The 9,791-nt window shown below is 36.1% G+C and overlaps 1 long non-coding RNA gene across 2 annotated transcripts; it reads right to left on the reverse strand.

The window, feature by feature from the left end:
- Nucleotides 1-3,265: 3,265 nt before the first annotated feature.
- Nucleotides 3,266-4,848, reverse strand: LOC306769514. Of its 2 annotated transcripts, none has more exons than XR_013771688.1 (3): nucleotides 4,737-4,848; nucleotides 4,458-4,525; nucleotides 3,266-3,600 (listed from the first exon to the last, which is right to left on the reverse strand). It is a non-coding gene; the product is annotated as an uncharacterized lncRNA (long non-coding RNA). The 2 variants fall into 2 exon arrangements; XR_013771689.1 differs by having other exon boundaries at nucleotides 4,693-4,840.
- Nucleotides 4,849-9,791: the final 4,943 nt, after the last annotated feature.

Here is a 9,791-nt window from a genome sequence, read left to right on the forward strand (position 1 = left end):
GACAGTCAGTCAGTCACTTTTGATTTTTTTTTTTTCTGAAAAAAAGATTTAAAAATAAGTACATTTTCACATTTTTTTTTAATACTGCAGGGACACAAAGAAACAGCTTTTTTTTTTCTTTGTGAGAAAAAGTTGTAGAAATGAAGATGAAAAAGATTTCTGTTAACTTCACCACTTTACTACTGTTATCAATGTTATCTATTTTTATGTTTTTATCAAAAATATGTAGATCCAGCAGTTTTAATAATTCAACAGAGACAGCACGTGATGAAAGAAAGAAAGATGGAGGATAGAACAAAACGGAGCCACATCCACGAATAAATATCAGAATCCACAGAATAAATTCAACTGTAAAATATTTTTGTTTTCTTTTTATCAGCAACAAATAACTTACTGTGTTTGAAAATTGCTCCTCCAGTCGCTCCTCGTGCTTCAGTTTCTTTTGTCTGGTTGGACCCACGTTGTCTTTTCTCATAAAGAGGCGGAACTGAACCGCTTTCTGATTGGAGGAGTCTGCGTCTCATAATCACACAATGTGAATCATAAAGCAACAGTTGTGGAGTCAGAGATGTTCTCTGATGTCCCGACTGCAATGAAAAATCTCCCAGCATCAAAATGCGACCTGTGTTCTCATTTTCTCTTCTTTCTGTTGCTTATTGTTACTTTTTACCTAAAAGAGACACTTTTCTGGAGTTCAGTTGTTCCTACAGTCTGAACTTGTGCAACGACAGTAAAAGCTTTGTAATCTTATATGTGGTGATGGTCTGAAAGACACCGATGAATGCTATATTATAAAAACCAATAATAATAATAATTATTATTATTGGTTTGGAGGGTGTGGATAACATGAGAGAGGAACGCAAAATGTGGCACCATGAGGTTTGGGATACACTCCAATTATTCCCTGTTTTTTTGTGTCTTTGAATGAAACAAATAAAAATATGAGGAAGATGTGTGAAATTCCTGCCCATGTGTTGCACTGATGTGACCTCCAGGAATCTGTGTTTAGGTGGAATAACCTGCAGGCTGCGACACATTCTGGGTTGCTTTGCTGAAGCAAACATCAGCGAAGTGATGATTATTGTAAAAAAATATCAAGGCTGTTTGAAATGTTTTTGCAGCCTGTTTATAACAGAGAAATGTGTTTATTACTAGATAATAACTTGTATCTGAGTGTGTCTGGAGGAGGTGAAACTAACCCGGACCACGTTCTGGTGACGCAGGTCCGCAACTTGCATTTGGTCATCTGCAGATTTGATGATTTTTATTGGACTAAACTAAACCTTTTCTTTTCCTTTAGCTTATCATCCTGTTTGACTCAGAAATCTGCTCTGAAAAGAAAAGTCTGTGGGACATTTCCTGATCAACAGCGAAGCTTCTGGAGATGTGCAGGATGTTAATCCTGTTAAATCTGGTTTTTCTTTCTCTCTTTGTCGGTTTCTCGTTGGGTTTCTGTCTTCTTCCCCCTTTCAGACTGATTTAATCCTGATTCCCTCCTCTGTCTGTCTTCTTCCCCCTTTCAGACTGATTTAATCCTGATTCCCTCCTCTGTCTGTCTTCTTCCTCCTGGTGTTCAGCGCTGCCTCCATCTTTGCTCCAGTTTACCAAACACACCTCTAACGGTTTCAAACAGCAGCTGTGTTTGTGGTTTTTAGTTTAGTTTGCATATTGTTCCTGTTCTGGTGGATTGTTTCCCTCCCTCCTCCAGGAGGAGGAGCAGTCCTGTTACCTGTCACACACCTGATGGAGTCACACTCAGATGCCACGAAGAACTTTTTTATCCGACTTTTCAGGACAGCTGCTTTTTTTCTTCTCTTTATTTCTTTGTCAGTGGAGAGATCTTTAACATCATATCTGTCATTTTGATCAGGATCTCTGTGGAAATGTATTTCCAATATATTCTCAGGTATTTTTGTGCATCTTTATATTTTTATTTTCCAAATGAAACGCAGTTTAAAGGTGGAGCATGTAAGATTTTCAAGATTTTCAAAATAAATTAACTAAAAAAATAACTACAATCATAATTAGTTTTATTTAAACATGTAGGTTCCAGTCTGTCCATATTTGATGCGTTATTAAATTACAAGTTTAATTAATGACAAAAACCCTTCTTGAATGTTTGCCTACCAGTAAAAAGAAAAAAAGTGCTTTTTGTCATTTGTCATTAATTAAACATCAAATATGGACAGACTGGAACCTACATGTTCAAAAAACTATCTAATTATGATTGTAGTTATTTTATTAGTTCATTTATTTGGAAAATATTGTAAATCTTACATACTCCACCTTTAAGGGAACAATGAAGGAAGAAATGTTGGTTTCTGGTGTGAAGGAGAAACATGCAGTTTAGTCTTAGATCGAGTTCTTGTCTTGTTTTCTGGCATGTAATTCATTTTCCAGGCACATTATTCACATCCATGGATTCTCCTGGACTTGGATGCTTTTAGTTAATAAAAGGTTTATTTGCTGCACCTACATATTTATTTGTCCCCTTTCATTAAAGAAGGAAAAAAACAGCTGCCTGTAAAATAAGCTGAAATTGACGAAAGTAATAATAAATAAAAATTATATGAAAATCATGACATTATTTTCTAATTCTGGTTCAATCGAAATGTTTTTTTAAAAGCAAACAAATAAGATCATTTATTACATAGTCCATCAGTCATAAAGTAATATTTAGTTGAACAATCCTTTAATGTTTCCGCTCCAGTCAGGTGTTTTCTGTTCCTCTCAGTCAGACTTCTGCACCTGTTGACAGGTGTTTTGTCCCACTGTTCAACAGAAAAGTGCTATAATTTGTACCAGGATACTTTTTTTTTTCTTTCTTCAACTCAATGAAAAGAAAAAACAGTGTCTTATATTACTAAATTATATTTTTGCAAATTTTTAGTTATTGTTCCTTTTTTAAGTCTCCAGTTATTTGAGTGACTTTTGTAAATTCAGCCTTTTCTTTAATGAAACTATATGAATACATATGAGCACAACTGTAAAAGGACCAAACGACTTTAAAACTCATTAAAATGGATGTTTGTTAGAATAAAGATGACGCCTGACAGGTTAAGTTGCAATATTTAGACGACATGTTGAAAGACCAGGTTTAGTTATTTCCATTCATGCTGAATGAAGGACAAACGATGCGTATAAAAAAAGTTCTTTCTTCAGTGTCTCCAAACAAATAACTTTTATTTCTATAAATTATTATGAAACAAATAATACAGGAAAGAAAATTATAAATTAAAGAGAAAACAAATCATGGTTTGGTAAATTTTTCCTTTAATATATTTTATTATATTTTATATTTATTTTATATTTATTCATTATTTTCATTCTTGATTCATTTATTTCTGTTGATTTAATGTAGCCTGTAATTATATATGTGCAATATCTGCAAATATCAGTGGTCATTATTTTATTATTGATCTCCTATATTCACATCTTGTCCTGTTGCCATGGCAAAAATGAAATTTCCTTGTGAGATTTCATTGAGTCATTTTGATCATGTCTCTGAGGGAACTCTTGGTCTCCCGCCGTCTGGTCAAAGTAACTTTCTTCAGCGTTGCTTCTTTAGGGTCTTCTTTGCTTTCAAAAGACGATCTTCACCTGAAACAACCAAATAAAAAAGTATAAATTCCAGTAAAGCCAGTCGGCTTATATTAAAACATATTTTGGCTGCATTGAAGTGAAAAACGTAAAAGTCACAACAAAGAAAAAGAATTAAGTCAAATTAAATCATTAATCCACAGTGATCATTTGTGCAAGAATTAATTTTTGTTTTGTCTTTGAATATGTTAAATTTTTGCTTCAAGCCACTGTTGAGGCAGAAGCAAGATGTCGAGTTGGAGCTCCTTTAGTGACCAGAACAGACTTAAAGTACTCATACAAGTAATCAATGCAATTCAAAGCAAAGTAATTTAATTTAATTTAATTTAATTTAATTTAATTTAATACAAAACAATTCAATTCAATTCAATTCCAATGCAAGTTAAGTCAATTAAATTAAATTAAATTAAATTAAATTCAAAGCAAAGTCATTTAATTTAATTTAATTTAATTTGACTAAATTAAATGAATTGAATTAATTGACTTAACTTGCATTGGAATTGAATTTAATTGAATTTAATTGAATTGTACTGTACTAAATTAAATTAAATTAAATTAAATTAAATTAAATTAAATTAAATTAAATTAAATTAAATTAAATTGAAGGCGACTGTGGAAAATCTGGAGACTCTGGAGAAGACAGGAAGCGTCTCAGCAGTGGAGATGTGATTAAACAATCTGGATCTCAGAGGTTTTCAGAAGGATTAATCTGTTCAGGATCACCGCTGAGTGAGGAAGGAAAAGTCTTCTTCACAGACGTTTCCAAAACATCATTTTTAATTTTACAAACTTCTCTTTCGTTTTGTCCGAGGTTGTCAGACCCAGTAGCATTCACATCTCACTGATATCATCATCACCGTTCAGCAGAGGAAGAACAGGACGCCGGTTCCTCCTGTGGGACGGTTTGATCCAGTCAGAAAGAGATCTAAAGAAAAGGAATAAATCTGCTTTTGTGTCGTTCATACAAATTGTTTTGCATTTCTGGTCCAGATATCTGCAAAACTGAAAACTTATCTTTCTTTTCAGGATGAAAATAATCAAATGAAATCAGAGAAAACTGCTTTAGTTTTTGTCAGATGAATAATTCCTCACAGCGCCATGTTTCTGTTGGGATGGCTGTAAGTCAGGACCCCCACCGGAAGTGTTGATGTTCCTCTTCATCGTTCCCTGTCAAGCCGCTCACCGGGGGAGCCGATTGGCTCGTCAAAGAACGAAGACGAAGAGCAAAGATGTCTTCTCCTCTTCCTCTCAGCCATTTCTGCAGCAGCAAGTAAAACAGAATGATTGGTTTCATCACATTTCTTCATCATTCTGCTCACAAAGACTCTTTTCACACCTGATAAATAGATGTTCTTCTGAAAGCAGTGGGATCATGTTGAATTGTGTTTTACTGTTATATTTATTTTATTTGTAATATTTTTACATTTAATGCTTGTTTGTTTTAATGATTCATTGTATGTTTTTCCTTTATCTGGTTTAATTAATTACTTAATTTATTCTTGTATTTAGATGATGGAGAGGTTCTCGATAAGCCCTTATAGGTTTCCAACCTCCCCAGCACTGTCATTTATATTATTATTTTTACACATATTGTCTATCTGAACCTTTCCTCTTACTTTTTTTCCTCAATGAATGTCCTACTATTAAAGTAAAAACTCAAATCAACAAATAAACCAATCATCTCTACAGCTGTATTTCCATAAGCAGAGATGAACTGGGACTAAAAACAAGTCGTGGAACGAGACTCACCACAACTAGAATGAGTAAATCGCCATTAGAAAGTCATAATAATACCTTACAGCCCAAACCAGGGAAAACAGTGTTTAGTGATGAGTAACAACATGTAAGAAGAAGTGTTTCTGCTTTAGGCTCAGGACCGTTTTAACCACGTCCTCATATTTAGCAGAACTCAGCACTGCTGCAGTGAGTGAAAGTAAACAGACATGTTTACCACCATGTGGTGGTGAATCTGTGGGATGAAGAACAGAAAGTTTAACAGACTTGAAAACACCCAACAAGGTGTGCAGCTGATGAGGAAACTAGTTAAAGATGCTGCAGAAAAACAAATATTTTCTCATTCATCTCTAAGATAAAAACCGAAACATGATGTAATTAATATAAATATATCCAGCAAATAATATGCAGTTTGATATGTTTAGTAAACTTCTGTGAAGTTAGAGATTAAAACAAATAACCATGAAATTGTTGCAACTTTACAGACATTATGTCAGCTAAATGAAGATAATTGAAGTGTCCAAGCCTGAAGCTGCTGAACGGAGCTGCAGGTCTGGTTGCAGGTGAACACGTCATGTCAGTGACATCATAGCAGCTTAACCTGACTTTGTCTTGAAAATCTTCCTTCTACGTCAATATTACTGATGTCGACCATAAGGCGGCGCTTCAACAGCACTTATATCCTGGGATGCACCGATCCACTTTCTGGGAGTTCTGATCTGATATCTGAACATCTGCCGATACCAGATCTGTTTATGTGAACATTATTGTGACTATGGTTATTATTGCTGTTATAACTGTGTAATATTTCACTAGGTTGTAATAAATGACCCATCCTTTCTGAACTTACCTCCCCAATACAAATATACTAACATTACAGATCGAACAGTTTCAACAAGTTTTATTGTGATTTGGTGCATTTTTATCTAAATACAACTATAAATGTGTGGTTTTGAAACAAAGATCTAGGTTTTAGACAAAAAATGTCACATTTTCAGATTCAAGGCATTTATTTCTTTTAAAACATGTCCGAAACATGTCATCAAACACATCCGCCCTGGCTTGACTAGTGTGGTATCGGTAGACTGTTATTAACACCAATAACGAGTACACACGCTTGGTATTGAGCCGATACCGGTGCTGATACCCGTACCTGTTAAATATGACGTAAATATTTCCTAATAAGATGACGGTGTCATGTTCAGAGACAGAATTCCCAATTCTGGCTCAAACCTCCATGTTTTAGATGTTTCCCTGCTTCAACACACCTGGATCATTTATTCTGAATAAAAACTGTCAAAGCTGACTGGACATAAACTGGACTTTTAGTGGTTAAAACATCACAGGGTTAAAAGCACATTCAGCTGAACACTCCAATGCTTTTCATTCATCATACAGAATTACGAATGAAGTCACATTGGTTTTATTATTTGACAAATTATGATTTTATTTTGGGTTATTGTTGTCTCTTTACTCCCGATAAACAGTTTATAATTTTGTAAAAACAAGAAATTATTTAAACGTTCAATCATTTCCACGTACCAGACTTTTCCACGTCGGTTCCCAAATAAAAACAAAGTTTGTGGACACGTGACTTCTAGCGGAGATGTCACGTGTCTGATTCCACAGTAAAAAGAAAGAAAGAAAGAAAGAAAGAAAGAAAAGGACCTCCCCCATAAATCATCGTGGAAATATGCGGAAATGAAACTTTTCTTTTTCTCTGTGCGCCACGGGAGTTTTTCCACATCTCACCGTGTAAAAACCTCCCCTGAAACACACTCTAGATGTATTTATTCCGCTTCGTGTTTCCTGACAGTAAGTGGAATAAACCAATCCACCAATTTCTCCCACGGAAAGACCATTTAGTCCGAGTTCATTTCATGTAAAAACATACAGATTCACACCGAAAAGAAAAGCTACTCTGATGAATCTGAACCACAACTTCATGCTCATTTCTGATCTAAACTTAGCAGACATCACACTGTTACTGCGGTTTGTGAAATATACAGAAATGTATCCCAGTTTAAACCCGCAGTTTTGCTTTTCTTTACTGACGATTCAAGCTGCGTGGCGTGAAAATGTGTCCACGCAGTGTAACATGGCTGAAAAGCACAGAAACAGTCCGTCCTCTGTCACGTCACAAACACGCAGAAACTTTTTCTTAAGTAATTCTCTCTTTCCATTAATGCCCCATGTCTCTTTACGTCTAATTGTCTTTAGTTGTTTCTGTTTTTTAGATTGTGATAAACTCTGTAAAATAATTGAAGCTATAAATAAAATAAAAAATAAACACGCAGAAGGACAATTATTACCCTAAAATGTGTCACGACGTGGTTTACAAAGTGTTTATGTACATCAGACGGAAGCATGAAAAGGTAGAAATAATTTTTTAACATATAAAAGTTTGCAAACGACTAGTAAATAAATAAATAGATGTTTATCCATCCAAACGGGGTCAGTAAGGCTTACTTACCTTTAACAACAGATGCACCTGGTTCCTTCAACCTTTAATCTGTCATATTATGAAGATCCCCTGGGAAACAAACCCTTTTTTTTCCTTTTCCCCTCCCCATGTCAACCCTGCTGCAGGAACAGAAACGGGGTTACACAAGTTTATACCAGTGCCTGCTCCCTTTCTGGTCTCTTCATTTTAGTTTCGTTTTCTCGTCTGTTCTTATTCTGAAGTCGTCAATAATCCATGTTGCAGACTAAACTAACAGGAAAACATTTCAGCTTGTTTGAGAATTAAAGCAAAACTTTTACTGAACAGTAAACTGTTCCAGAGCCATCTTATCCTCTCTGATAGAGACTAAATCCAGTCGTCTTCTCTTCTGATCTGTGACTCTTTCATCATCCTAAAGTCTTTTGAAAAAAGATAAACGTGATGATTTATTTATTTTAAATTGCATCAGTGTGAACACACACACACACACACATAGGCTACATGTCACTGGTGACATTTTCATTTACCTGCTGGTCACTAAAATTCTGCATCTTCAGCTTCATTCTGCCTCAGAGACGTTCAGTTGAAACACATCCTTATGTTGATCAGGCCATCATGGAAGATCTGGGGAGGAAAAAACCAGTATGGATTAAAAGATGAACCTGTAATTAATAACAGAAAATGTGATTGTAAATGGCTGCAGTGTGTTGGAACCGCCGCTAGGTGGCGGTCCTTTACTATTGGTTCAATGTAAAATCCTGTAGATGAAGAAGCAATTAACCTGAGATCTCCACCTGTGTTGTTCCTCACTGTGGACTCTTATTCTGTCCACGTTACCTCCACATACTCCCACTGAGTTTTTCTTAAAGTAAGTTTAACTTTATTATTTTTCTCGTATGATTTTCACAGTTTTATTGTGTTACCTGATGCACGCGGTCTGATCTGTGTAGAAAGTTCTCCATTAATCCTCCATGAATCCTAAAAATCGATGAGGACCATTGAGGTGTGTCCTGTTGACTTATAGGCCTTTTGTTTAGTGTTGTTTTGTTGATTGATGTGTTGGCTCTGCAGATGACTGGTGACCAGTTGCCTCTGTGTGTTTGGTTTTACAGTTGACTGGTGACAAGTTGCCTCTGTATGTTGGTTTTACAGTTGACTGGTGACAAGTTGCCTCTGTATGTTGGTTTTACAGTTGACTGGTGACCAGTTGCCTCTGTGTGTTGGTTTTACAGTTGACTGGTGACAAGTTGCCTCTGTATGTTGGTTTTACAGTTGACTGGTGACAAGTTGCCTCTGTGTGTTGGTTTTACAGTTGACTGATGACCAGTTGCCTCTGTATGTTGGCTCTGTAGCTGACTGGTGACCAGTTGTCTAAGTGTGTTGGCTCTGCAGATGACTGGTGACCAGTTGCCTCTGTGTGTTGGCTCTGTAGTTGACTGGTGACCAGTTACCTCTGTGTGTTGATTTTACAGTTGACTGGTGACAAGTTGCCTCTGTATGTTGGTTTTACAGTTGACTGGTGACAAGTTGTCTCTGTATGTTGGTTTTACAGTTGACTGGTGACAAGTTGCCTCTGTATGTTGGTTTTACAGTTGACTGGTGACCAGTTGCCTCTGTATGTTGGCTCTGTAGCTGACTGGTGACCAGTTGTCTAAGTGTGTTGGCTCTGCAGATGACTGGTGACCAGTTGCCTCTGTGTGTTGGCTCTGTAGTTGACTGGTGACCAGTTACCTCTGTGTGTTGGTTTTACAGTTGACTGGTGACCAGTTGCCTCTGTATGTTGGTTTTACAGTTGACTGGTGACCAGTTGCCTCTGTGTGTTGGTTTTACAGTTGACTGGTGACCAGTTGCCTCTGTATGTTGGTTTTACAGTTGACTGGTGACCAGTTGCCTCTGTATGTGTTGGCTCAGCAGTTAACAAATTATTTAATTTCTTGAATAAAACTGTCTGGGAAGCCCCGCAGCCCAAATGATCCATTCCTGTTTCAAAATTAAACCACATACATGTGAATAG

The sequence above is a fragment of the Telmatherina bonti genome (genome assembly GCF_933228915.1).
Source record: "Telmatherina bonti genome assembly, chromosome: 18".
Classification (NCBI taxonomy): Eukaryota; Metazoa; Chordata; class Actinopteri; order Atheriniformes; family Telmatherinidae; genus Telmatherina; species Telmatherina bonti.